Source organism: Rana temporaria, chromosome 1 (genome assembly GCF_905171775.1).
Source record: "Rana temporaria chromosome 1, aRanTem1.1, whole genome shotgun sequence".
Taxonomy (NCBI): Eukaryota; Metazoa; Chordata; class Amphibia; order Anura; family Ranidae; genus Rana; species Rana temporaria.
In genome coordinates, this window is record NC_053489.1 from 622,434,417 (window position 1) to 622,448,480 (window position 14,064).

The following is a 14,064-nucleotide window of genomic DNA, read 5'->3' on the forward strand; positions in this document are numbered from 1 at the left end:
CAGTAAACAGTACCCAATCAACATGGAAATTAAAGGTAAACGAGAACTAGATATTAGAAAAACAAACCCCAACACTGCGGACTCATCGAATCCCAATTAAGGGGGCAAATGATTCAACCGCCGCGATTCCCACACGTACTTGTAAAATCGAGGTATAAGCACCAACTGTGAAAAGCATTAGGCCTCATGCACAATGGAAGTTTTTGGACATTTTTACAGCAGCTGTTTAGGCCCCATGCACACTGGACGTTAAAAGAACGTCATAAAAACGGCAGTAGCTTTTTAAAGTTTTTTTAATAGCTTTTTTTTTGCGTTTTATTCGCTGTTTTAGCGTTTTTCCGTGCTAGCATTCTTTAGCAATTTTTTCTTTTTTATTGGGAAAAGGAAATTATATATATTTTCAATGGATCAAAACTGTCAATAAAATGATGATTAGCTGCGTTTTTCAATTTTTTTTGGACGTTAGAGCGTTTTTTACAGCTGAAAAACTACTCTCAGCACCCACTAGTTTTTTTTTATTTTTTAAACCTAAAAAACGCCCCAGCCAAAAACTGCTGATAGCAGCCTATGTGTGCATGGAAAAATAGGATAACATGATGGAGAGTTTATTGACTGTAGAAAAAAACGTGGTCCTATAAGAACATGGCGGAAAGCACGTCACAGGCATCATGATTCTGATGCTGCATTGGGAACTGCTCTCTGTTATATTAAACCCATAATGAGAATTTTAAGTTTTTATAAATATATAGCATATTATATGCCTTTACAGAGACTAGTCTCCCCTAGCAAAAATAGAACACGTTTCCTCTTCAAGATGTAATCTGGCTAGTAACACACCTCCTTTATTAAGCCTGGTACACACAACAAAAACCTGACAGCTCTGATCAGAGCTGCTGTACTAACAGTTCAACATTAGTACTTTGATCTCCCCCACTGAGCTGTTGTTTTCTGACAGGGGGGCAGCCCCCTGCCACAACATGTTTTTCAAGCATGCTCGTCCAACAGAAGCCGGGCCAGCTTCTCTTGGACTGGCTGACATACACATGGGCCAAATATCTTTATTGATTCTCAAAATCTGTCCCGTGTGTACTAGGCATTAGAGTGCCTCCATTTTAGATGAAGGAACACAGTGGCATCTTTGGACAGGGGTATTGTTAATCTGGGGGGGACGGAAGTGGTGAAAAGCTGATCATTGTAAGCATCCCTGCCAATGTTAAATGGTTTCTCTCATCCCTGTAACTGCTACATCAGCAGAAGAGCTTGCTCTTTTGAAAACTAACAAGGCTTAGTGGCTAGATCACCAGGTGAAAATAAAAGAGCCTAAAAAAAGAAAAATGAATGCAGGCTAAGAGCAATGGAAAGCAGTCAACAATTCTACTATGCACCATAGCGGCAAGCAAAGAGCTTGCTAAGCAAAAGAAAAGAAACCCCTTTCTAAAAAAAAAAAAAAATGTTTTTTCTTTTTTTTTTTAAGGTAAAATCAGAATATTTTTGTCACCAATTTTGTGATATATTTTCTGTGCTAGCACTTGAGGACCAGTGCCTAGAGTAGCAGGTTAGAGGAGGCTGCAATTATCCCCAACATGTACAAATTGATTATTTTGACTCTTTTCTATGTCTACCTGTGGACACCTGAGGCAAGAGAACTGTAGGTGAAAGAGGGTACAAGGGATGTTATGGGGAGTATGGAAAAGAAGAAAGGTAACAGCACTCTCTGCAGGGACAACCCAATCCATACACCAGGTCCACTCACAGGTGCCGAGGCTCGATGTGTCCCAACACACTCCAATGCAACAGTAGTAAGAAGAGCCAGCAAAACTGTAATCCTTGAAGTGTCGTTTATTGGTACATCAGAGTGACAATAAAACAAAAACTGACGCGTTTCGACAATTATCCCCAACATGTACAAATTGTTTATTTTGACTCCCTTCTATGTCTACCTGTGGACACCTGAGGCAAAAGAACTGTAGGTGAAAGAGGGCACAAGGGATGTTATGGGGAGTATGGAAAAGAAGAAAGGCAACAGCGTTTGCTGCAGGGACAACCCAATCCATACACCAGGTCCACTCACAGGTGCCGAGGCTCGATGTGTCCCAACACACTCCAAGGATTACAGTTTTGCTGGCTCTTATTACTAATGTTGCAGTGGAGTGTGTTGGGACACATCGAGCCTCGGCACCTGTGAGTGGACCTGGTGTATGGATTGGGTTGTCCCTGCAGAGAGCGCTGTTACCTTTCTTCTTTTCCATACTCCCCATAACATCCCTTGTACCCTCTTTCACTGTTTTTACTGTCACTCTGATGTACCAATAAACGACACTTCAAGGATTACAGTTTTGCTGGCTCTTCTTACTAATGTTGCAGTGAAGTGTCGTTTATTGGTACATCAGAGTGACAGTAAAACAAAAACTGACGCATTTCAACAATTATCCCCAAAATGTACAAATTGTACTTTATTTCGACAGCCTCAGATGTCCACAGGTAGACATAGAAGGGAAACTTCAACAAGAGAACTGTAGGTGAAAGAGGGTACAAGGGATGTTATGGGGAGTATGGAAAAGAAGAAAGGTAACCACGCTCTCTGCAGGGTCCACCCAATAAACTGACACATTTACGACTAAGGCTATTGCCGAAACACGTCAGAATTTTTTTATTGTCACTCTGATGTACAAATAAATGACATTTCAAGGATGAATTAGAAATTACATTTATTGTTAGCAATATTTTGGTAACAACCTTTCTCTGACCCATATCTCTCTCTCTCTCTCTCTCTTTTCTCTCTCTCTCTCTCTCTCTCTCTCTCTCTCTTTTTTCTCTCTCTCTCTCCCCCTTTTCTCTCTCTCTCTCTCTTTTCTCTCCTTCTCTCCCTTTTCTCTCGCTCTCCTTCTCTCCCTCTCCCTTTTCTCTCTCTCTCTCTCTCTCTCTCTCTTTTCTCTCTTTTATTTTCTCTTTTTTTTTTCTCTCTCTTTTTTCTCTCTCTCTCTTTTTCTCTCTCTCTCTCTTTTTTTTCTCTCTCTCTCTCTCTCTCTCTCTCTCTCTCTCTCCTTTTTTTTTCTCTCTCTCTCTCTCTCTCTCTCTCTCTCCTTTTCTCTCTCTCTCTCTCTCTCTCTCTCTCCTTTTCTCTCTCTCTCTCTCTCTCTCTCTCTCTCTCTCTCTCTCTCTTTTTCTCTCTGTCCTTCCTTTTATAGAAGTGGCTTCCTATATGCCCAATGAGAAATGCAGTACAATTCAGGTTAGAATGTCATGAGTTGCTCATACTTCCTTTGCCCCTTGTACTTGCTACTTAATGATAAATTGTGGTTAATGTGTACTTCTCACAGGTCCTTTATGTAGCATCAAACCTTGTTTGAAACAGATAAGGCCACCGGAAAACCATCACTTAGGGTCTAGTCGGTGTGACATCATCTAGAGTTATCGTGTTTCCCCAACAGTTTCTTTTTTCTAAAGTTGCAATTTTGTTGGCAGTACTAAGTCTGTGGGTCATGCTATAAAAAAAAGACATGACTGTAATTATGTAATGAATAATCTATCATCAATTGGTGTCTTAAATGTAAAAAAGTTCACCAGTGGAAATGATTAATAATGAAAGTTCCAGTACAGTAAAAGCAGTAGGTGTTTCAGGGAACTTATTTTCCTAATTCTTTGGCCACTGGGAAGTTTCTCTTCCTTTAACAGCTCCACCTTCCTCAAAATGTTGTCTGCATTTGAGCGTTTGTATACACCTCACCCCGCAAAGCCCCTTTTTTCCCCAAACATATATCTACACGACTATAAATTCAGGACATTACAGCCAGTGGCAATTCACAATGCTCCTCACCAGCACCTGCACAATATACATTGCTTTTGTGTATGGGGAGCAGACAGGGATGGACTGGCCATTGGAACTACAGGGAGTTTCCCGGTGGGCCGATGGCTTAGTGGGCCGGCTTTAGTGACAGCGGATCCCCCCCCTCCGCTCCTCTGTCTCCCCCCCCAGGTGAGCGCTGCGGGGAGGGAGAGGAGGTGAGCGTTGCAGGGAGGGAAACAGAGGACCAGGGGATATGACAGGAGCATGGGGGGGACCAGAGGGAGCACGGGTGAGGGGACAGACAGCTGACTCAACAGCTATGGCCTGGGAGTTTCACACTTCTGCCTAATCTTGTCCCATGGGGGGCACCGAACTGATCCTTTCCCCCGGGTGAAATAATGTCTAGCTTCCCCACTGGTACTGCCTATAAGAGTACCAGTACCAGCCGTTCTACTCTAATAAAGTAGAACGGCTAGTGCCTAGTGAAGGGGGGGAAGGGGGCTTGGGTGGCCGGGGGGGTGGGAGTTGTCCGGCCGCCATGTGAGAGACCTGTCAAAGTGGGCCAGTCTGGATGAAGTCCAGGGCCAAATTTTTGTCCCAGTCCAGCCCTAGGAGCAGATGACCGCTCATGATGCAGTGCTTGGGCCTAGCGGCCAGTGACAAAGATACAGACATGGCCTCTTCCTGTAATATCAAACACCAGCTTTCAACTGGTGTTTTGCAGCAACCTGGCTAACCTTTGGTAAATACAGTATACCTGAGTCAGGGAGTTGGCTTTACTAAGACACTCTCACTTTGCCCTCTCTATTCAACAATGCTCCCTTTTGATATTAGCCTTTCTAGGCAGCTTCAGGGTCTCGGCACTCCTAAGCAGGAACTAAAATTGTCTCTGGACAGCCGCACTCTGAACAAATTGTAGCCTTTATTAAAAGAAGGACAGCACTACAAGTCACAGCAAAATAAAATAAAAACCCGACTGCTGACGTGTTTCGCACTGAAACTAGTGCTTAGTCACTATGAATAAGCACTAATTTCATTGCGAAATGCGTCTGCATTTTTTTTTTATTTTGCTGTGACATGTAGTGCTGTCCTTCTTTTAATAAAGGCTACAATTTGTTCAGAGTGCGGCTGTCCAGAGACAATCTTTGTCCCTGCTTTGCTAAGTGCATTGCCTGCACCTGAGTTATCTGCATCGGAGGATATTCATCTGGGTTCCCACCTGGAGCGGCTATTCCCTTTTCTCTCGGCACTCCTACACAACTTTTCTCAGCTTTGATTTTGTCCCTTGATTTAGGCAACAAATATAAGTGCCTCCTTCTATAATACTGTAGAGCCAGGGCCGCCATCAGGGGGGGGGGGGGGGACAGCCCATACACATGTAAGGGGCCCTGGTGTCCTGAGGGGACCCGGCCACCCAGGCCCCAACCAAAAAGACTGAATTGTTGAGTGAGCGATGCACTCAAAGGAATGTTGCTTTGCTGAATATATGGTGCTGTCTCTTTGCTGAATTGGGATGTCTCTTTGCTGAATATGTGGGGATGTCTCTTTGTGGGTTGGGCTGTCTCTTTTTGCTAAATATATGGGGCCATCACTTTGTTGAATTGGGTTTACTTTCATTTATTAAGCTGTAAGAGTGTTAAAATAAAGGTGGGTGCACCAAAGGGATGGCCAGGGGGCAGATTTGGTGGAACGGCCATGTTGGTGGTCAGGCCAGGGGGAGGGCCAGGCTTAAAGCTGTGTGAGGGCCCCTAAAATTAATGATGGCTGCCCTGTGTAGAGCAGCATGACACAGAAGGCAAATGAGCAGATACTGTTCTGCCTCAAAAACATGTGTCAAACTAGGCTCACCCCCATTTTGGTCCTTGAACCTCTCCTGCAGCTGTGCCCTCCCACTTTCCTGCCTCCATTTGTCTCAGCAGTCAGCAGCAGAAATGAGGACAGAATTTCTCTGCCAGATCCGGCGTTTCTTGATGCAGTTGCAGAGAGGCTTGCCTCAGCCCCCTCCCTCCGCCTCAGCTGTCAGCAGCAGAGAGGACAGAACTCCCCCTACAGATCTTGCACCTCTCTGTACAGCCAAAGCACCCCCTTGTCTCCACCACCCCCAGTCCACCTTTGGTCCTTTACCAGACCCTGCACTTTCTGCTTCCCAGCTCTGTGCCCAGCTTCTTCCTGGCTGTAGCACAAGGTAAGGGGGTGCACTGTGATGTAAGGGAGGGTCGGGGACACTTGAATTCAGATGATGGGGGGGGGGGCTCTTGACATCTGATGTAAGGTACATCTAGTCTTTCAGATAGAACTGGCCCTTTGAGTAGGGTGACCAGACATCCCCAGTTTCAGGGGACAGTCCCCTGATTGAGAACACTGTCCCCGGACCAAATCTGTCCCTGGTTTTGTCCCCAGATTGGATTTAATAGGGGGCTGGGGCAATTTCAAAGACAATCAGTGCAGAATTAAAATAAAAATAAATACAATTACACACCCCCGCTCTGCCGTGCCTACTAGCATAGGGGGGTTGTATTTTTCCCATTATCTGTGCCCCTTTCTGATGATCATGTGCTGGTCGGAGCGGAGGGAATATTTCTTCAGTTTCGGGCGCATGCCCATTCAGCTTCGCTCGCATGTTCTTCTGCCTTGGCTCAAATCCTGGTCAGCCACCTGCCTATCTCCTCGCCTTCCCTGGCGGAGTGATCTTCCTCCGCTCCCCATCCAGTAGTAGCCGGGGCCCGAAGAGTAAGGCCCCGTACACACGTCCGAGAAACTCGACGAGCAAAACACATCCTTGTGAAGCCGCCGAGGATCTTGGCGAGCCAAGTTTCCCCATTGACTAAAGAGGAAATAGAGAACATGTTCTCTATTTGGCCCGACGAGATCCTCGTCGGTTTCCTCGGCCGAAAGTGTACACACGGCCGGGTTTCTCGGCAGAATACGGCTCCGATTGAGTTTCTGGTTGAATTCTGCCGAAAAACTCGGTCGTGTGTACGGGGCCTGAGACTTGAGAGGCTGTGAGGCGGGTGGCGACGGGCAGAGAGTCGCTGATTGTTGCCATTACTAGTAAAGAAAAAATATGTCCCCGGATCTCATTTTAAAAATCTGGTCACCTTACCTTTGAGGGCAACCATAATGCTGATGCGTCCCACAATAAAATTGAATTTGACAAAGCTGCTGTAAAATGTCTGATCTCCCAATGGCAAGACGGATCCAAGACAAACAGCAGGAGGCTGAAACATGAAAACCAGAGGAAAAAAGAATGGGTTGTTGTGCATGGAAACCGGGTTTCTGTTCTTATAGAGAAATTAGAAAATATGTTTGAAGAAGAATACTGATAGGAGTCAGTGACTGTTGTGTTCCAGTATTAATAAATCAGCTCCTATGAAGCAATGGCATATTTGCGTTGCTCATAACTCCACAAAGATCAACTTCTTTCTGATTAGAAAGAAACTTTGTGAAACAAACAGTAAGAGTTTAACTGCATTCAGATTAGTTTACTTCTAGTCTTTTCAATAACTTCTTTCATTCAAGTTGACTGTAAATGAGAGGAAACTTCTTAAAACAGATACTAGGAATGTTGTTATATGACAATCTTCTCTTCATACTGATGATCTATTAAATTTTCTACAATACTGAATTATTCTGAAATATATTATGTTAGATGTTCATGTAGAGTTCATCATTGAACATCATTTTGGGTATGCTAGGCCACTAGATCACATAACTGAGATTGGATGAAAGAAGTGCATTAACCACTTCAGCCCCAGGACCATTTGCCTGTCAAATGACCGGGCCACTTTTTGCGATTCGGCACTTTGTTGCTTTAACTGACAATTGCAACGTGCGACGCTGTACCCAAACAAAATTTACGCCCTTTTTCCCCACAAATAGAGCTTTTGTTTGGTGGTGTTTGATCATCTCTGCGATTTTTTTTGCGCTATAAACAAAGAAAGAGCGACAATTATGAAAAAAAAACACAATGGCCCAGATTCTTGTATATCGGCGTATCTATGCGGCGGCGTAACGTATCCGATTTACGTTACGCCGCCGCAACTTACACGGGCAAGTGCTGTATTCTCAAAGCACTTGCTCCGTAAGTTGCGGCGGCGTAGCGTAAATCACCCGGCGGAATTCAAATTCGGTGGGTAGGGGGCGTGTAGCATTTAAATGAAGCGCGTCCCCGCACCGAACGAACTGCGCATGCGCCATCCGTAAAATATTCCAGTGTGCATTGCTCCAAATGACGTCGCAAGGACGTCATTGTTTTCGACGTGAATGTAAATGACGTCCAGCCCCATTCATGGACAACTTACGCAAACAATGTAACTTTTTAAAATTTTGACGCGGGAACGACGGCCATACTTAACATTGTTGTGCCGCACTTATGCCACCATATAGCAGGGGCAACATTACGCCGGAAAAAGCCTAACGTAAACGTCGTAACCTTACTGCGTACGTTCGGGAATTCGCGTATCTAGCTAATTTGCCTACTTAACACGGAAATCGACGGAAGCGCCACCTAGCGGGCAAAAAAAATTGCAGTTTAGATCCGACGGCGTAAGAGACTTACACCTGTCGGATCTAATGGATATCTATGCGTAACTGATTCTAAGAATCAGTCGCATAGATACGACTGGTCAGATTAGGACTTACGACGGCGTACATGGCGCTGCGCCGTCGTAAGTCCTTTGACAATCTGGCCCAATATTTTTACTTTTTGCTGTAATAAATGTCCCCATTTAAAAAAAAGTTCGGGCCGATTATGTATTCTTCTACATATTTTTGGTAAAAAAAAAATCGCAATAAGCGTATATTGATTGGTTTTGTGCAAAAGTTATAGCGTCTACGAAATAGGTGGTAGTTTTATGGCATTTTTATTATTTTATTTTTTTACTAGTAATGGTGGTGATCTGCGATTTTTATTGTGACTGTGACTTTATGGCGGAGACATTGGACACTTGACACATTTAGATCACTGACATGTCACTAGGTAGAACAGGGAAATGCCTTGTTGACAAAGGCATCCCCCTATTCTGCCTTTGCCAACCGCAATCCCGGGCCGCCCAGGAACATCAAGTTCCTGGGACCCGTGGGTGCACTCACGAGGCATGCGTGCGCCCGATGGGCAGCAAATTCAATGGGACGTACAGGTACGCCCATTTGCCTGCCCGTGCCATTCTGCCGACGTATATCGGCGTGCCGTGGTCGGCAAGTGGTTATTATAGTACATAAGGGAAAGGACACATTGGAAAGTTCAGAGTCTGTTGGTAGTGCAGTAACACAGAAAAACACCTTAATAGCATGTTACGCCCCAAGCATCTTCTAACATCAAGAAGGTACAATAAGCCTGAAGCCTAATTTCAGACATTTTTTCCTACACGTTTGTTGTAAAATTTTAAATGTTGTCCGTGCCTCCATTCGTGAGATTTCTTCGACAACAAATGTGGTCAGAACTAAAACCTGCAAATAGAAACACACGGAGCAATAATAGGTCCCAGAAACTCCTTAGCCAGAGTGAGTACTTTACTCTACGCGGAGCGTTAGGCCAAAGTCACGAGTCTTACAACTGTCATGGTTCTTCAGTATCTTCGTACATGACAATGGTGGCATAAGACCAGATCTTGTCCCAGACTGCAGATTTTACTGGTACAGTAAGTTCAGACTAAACATTATGTCTGTGGTATAAACCGGTGTGTACTTTCTTCCGAAGTGGCATCATAATGACATAGGTGGCGGCCATAATTTCTGGTGTGAACTGTGTCATTAGCAGACAACCAGAACCCAACAAGACTTCATAGGGTTGTAATGTAACGGGCATATTTACTATCCTAGAGATGAAAACAGTAAAAAAAATTGTTCAATACAAAGAACTCCCAGACGAGTTATTAGGTGAAGGAGCTCACTGGGGAATTTCCAGAACCACAGGGTTCCAAGCAGAGGAAGTAGGGAAGTTTGAAAGCTTGTAAACTTGCAAGCTCTGTATACCCATCTATGCAAGTTTTCATGCAGGCTAATTTATCTTTGCATATTATTATTATTATTATTCAGGATTTATATAGCGCCAACAGTTTGCTCAGCGTTATATACAGCAAAGCCCTCTGGTTAGGAAGAAAAGGGAAAATATTTTACTAATCTTTAAAGGCAGGTCATTGTTCAATACTGCAAATGTTAAAGTACAATTATAATTGATATTTCAGTTATAGGTACAGGTAAAGTCATTTTATATTTCTTCGTAACTCAAGCCAAGACATCTCTTTCCCATAGTCCCTTGCTCTGTACCTGTCCATTTTGCAATTTTAGATGCTTCTGCCGATCTTTATGGTGTTCCTATTCCTCCTGTTTCTTTCTAATGTAATATACATCTAAAATCCTTCAGGGACTCTCTCATATTGAGTAAGCCAGGAATTTGGCATGGAATCAGCCTCCTGCAATTCCCTACCCAGAAGTAGAGGGAAGGGCAGAATAAGGGATCAGTCAGTTGTTCTCCAGTGCTCAGACGCAAACAAGGAACTTACTAAGGAGGAGAGAGCAGAGTGAAGGCCTCTTGAGCCCCCTAGGGAAAGAGAGCCCTGACTGATGGGGGCATGACCAGGTACTGGACAAGGCGGTGGTCATGGTGGGATTGGCTACTTGGGGGGTTGGGTTGGGCCCGAGCTCCGATAAAAGGGATCGCCCCAAGGAATTCTGGGTCCTTTGGAAGCGCGCTGGGAAGAGCTGAGGACGTATCCGCCTCCGAGCAATGCGTATCGGTGCTGTTGCGCACCTCGAAGACTGACAGCCTCGGCAAGGGTAAGAGGATTGTTCTGTACCCTTGCGGTGGCCCATTTTGCCCTGTGGCACTAGCCTCCCCTTTCGTGGCTGCCCGCCCCTCGTCTCCCACTTTTTTCGTCCACGCTGATTCCTCGTCCCTGAGCAGGTTCCAATTTTTACGGGTTTTCCGGCGTTGCCTTGATTTATTGGGTCTCCCGTCGCGCGAATTTGCGACCCACTCGTTTCGCATCGGCGCAGCCACCGCGGCTTCTGGTATGGGTTTTTCCGATACGGATCTTCAGCGTCTAGGTAGGTGGGAATCGTCTCGGTTTTCTCTGTACGTCCGCCCACACTTGTTATTTTAATTTCAGATCCCCGCCCGGCACAAGTATGGATACTGGGGGACTCCTTTATCCACTGGGCCGCCCGTCGGTCGGCTTGCCGTCACGGTGGCAGCAACTTGGGTTTCGACAATGGCATTGCCAGGATCCGTTGGCTCGGGCTCCGCGGGTTACGCTGGTCTCAGGTCCTTCCGGAATGCTTGCGTCTTCGGGCTCATGTTTCCGGCCCCATCGTCTTAGTGCTCCACGCCGGCGGGAACGACGTCGGCTACGCCCGTTCCGTGGATCTGATTTCCGCAATCAAGAGCGACATCGCCCAGTGTTTCGCAACATTTACAAATTTGGTCCTGGTGTGGTCGGAAATCGTGCCTCGTTTGCTTTGGGCTCGGGAAATACCTGGCCCACAACTGGAACGCTTTCGGCGAAAAGTTAATGCTCAGGTCTCCAAGTTTGTTCGCCAGATCGGGGGATTTGTGATTCGACACAAGGACTTGGAAGGTGCCAATGGAGATCTGCTGAGATCGGACGGTGTCCACCTGAATGACATTGGCCTGGACATATTTAACCTGGGCCTTCAGAGTGGGGTGGAACTAGCGCTGGCTGCGGTGGGGCGCCCCGTCAGTTAGCCACTGACGGGCGGTGGCGGTTTTCTTGACCTTGCCAGCAGGAAATGGCCGTAGTGGGCCATGCCCCTTTATGGACACCGGAAGTAGGCGGCCTGTCCAGCACTTATGGTAAGGACAGGCCCCTCCCCCCTTCCGGAATTGTGCTCACAGTAACACTGTGACTGGCACTGGTTACAAATGGTTTAAAGTTGTTATGTTTGCGTTAATAAAGCTGTGGCCTTGCCCTTTCCAACTTAATGGTCGTAAGAGTGTTTATTTATTGGATGAAGGGGCAAGGGGGGGGAAGGTTTATTTACATAAGTTTGTATTAAGGGGTACCTGGTAGCATTGCGCCTCAGCAGTCATGAAGGCCTCTTGAGCCCCCTAGGGAAAGAGAGCCCTGACTGATGGGGGCATGACCAGGTACTGGACAAGGCGGTGGTCATGGTGGGATTGGCTACTTGGGGGGTTGGGTTGGGCCCGAGCTCCGATAAAAGGGATCGCCCCAAGGAATTCTGGGTCCTTTGGAAGCGCGCTGGGAAGAGCTGCCCACCCTCCCGCCCCTTTTGTTATGGTACGTCACAGCTTGCTGCGGTTTTCTTGACCTTGCCAGCAGGAAATGGCCGTAGTGGGCCATGCCCCTTTATGGACACCGGAAGTAGGCGGCCTGTCCAGCACTTATGGTAAGGACAGGCCCCTCCCCCCTTCCGGAATTGTGCTCACAGTAACACTGTGACTGGCACTGGTTACAAATGGTTTAAAGTTGTTATGTTTGCGTTAATAAAGCTGTGGCCTTGCCCTTTCCAACTTAATGGTCGTAAGAGTGTTTATTTATTGGATGAAGGGGCAAGGGGGGGGAAGGTTTATTTACATAAGTTTGTATTAAGGGGTACCTGGTAGCATTGCGCCTCAGCAGTCATGACAAAGAGATGAGCTCATCAGTCTGCTTCTTCTCTTTCACTGTCTAGTCACATGCACAGACAAGGACAAGCCCTACTTGTATTACGATTGTAAAGGTTCAAGGTATTTTACATTCATGCATTCTATGCATTAAAATGGATGTGAACAGCTTTAGATGATACACGGGTATGAACCAAATCTCCCTACATAGGTTTTATATGTATCTCTGCTGTCTTCACATTTATATACTGTTTATAAAGTACAGATTGTGTTAAGCAGGAAGAGAAAATCTCCTAACACAGAGTGTGATGCCTGGGCATACAGCCAAAATTGCTGATTGGTGGAAAGGAACACACCCCCTCTCAACATAGGCAGAGACTCTCAGAGGTGTTTTGTAATAGGACCTGCTCCCTGCTAATCTATTTTAGCAACCTCCCAGGACTGAAGATTCAGGCTGCTTTTGTCTAGAGAATGTCCAAGAATGTGTCAGGAGTTATCAGGCTGATAACAGAGGAACAGTTTAGGAGAGAGTTATTAGACTTAGCTCATTGAAGAGATATAACAAAATACTGCAGAGATATGTGCCCAGCTCAAATTTCATGAATTGAATTTACATCCACTTTAAGGTGAAAAAAAATAACTTGTGTGCAGCAGCCCCCCTCCCCCTGATAGTTACCTGCAATCCAGTGATGTGCACGAGAGCAGCAGCTCTCCTGGGTCTCTTCCTTCTTACTATCTGAAACAGCAACGGGAGCCATCAGCTTCCACTACTGTCAATCACAGCCAGTGAGCCAATGAGGAGAGAGCAGGGGCAGGACCGAGGCACACTCCATGTGTGTTCGGACACAGAGAGCAAAGGCTCAGGAGCCCCCATTGCAAGCTGCTTGCTATAGGGGCAGGAGGGAGGGGCCAGAAGTGCTGGTGGAGGACCTAAAAAGAGAAGGATGGGGGCTGCTCTGTGCATAATAAAAAAAAACTGCCTTTAATATCACTTTAAGTGCAGCCGAGAAAAATCAGATCTCCTGCTCTGCCAGACAGGTCTGTGCTGTGTAAATCTAAGAACTGGATGGACAGAAATACAAATTCTTCGGCATGCACATCAGTTCCCACAAATGTACTTCATCTGTGTATTTAGCTGTTTGAATAGAGTTCAGCATGAACTCTCTGGGATCTTCCAACAACCATAATATCTGGTTTCAGTGATCTAACCCTTTGACCTCTAACAAAGGTTTGCAAGGTGAATGTTCTGATGAATCAGTTTAATAAGTGCCAAGTTACTGTAGAAACCTCATACAAGCGTTATATTTGTATATTAAACATTGCACCGTTACTTCACAAAATATTCATAAGGTAACAGTGCTTTATTTCATATCAGAATTTCATGGCTTCAAAACAAGAAAATTTGTAACACAAAATGAGTTACCCTTGTAGATCGCAATGCCCTACTTTTATTTGCTTTTACCTGGCGTTACGCCACAGGGAGAGAACAAAAGGTTATGAAAACATGCAAGCTTGGCTAACCAGCCACCAGTATGTATACAGCTGACCTTAGAGGCACTAACCATGAGTATTGCTCTTGATGTCCAGCTGAAAATGAAAGCGAAGGAAGTAAAAGACTAACTAAAATTTCCAAACATTTGACTATGCTACTAATTAACTTCTGCAGGGAAGGGAAAGAATGCCTTAAACCATC

The 14,064-nt window shown here is 45.5% G+C and overlaps 1 protein-coding gene across 3 annotated transcripts in view; it reads left to right on the top strand.

Moving 5' to 3' along the window:
• The window catches only part of SH3BP2 (SH3 domain binding protein 2), a 150,263-nt gene that overhangs the window by 96,234 nt on the left and 39,965 nt on the right, over nt 1-14,064 (top strand). The window lies entirely within an intron of this gene.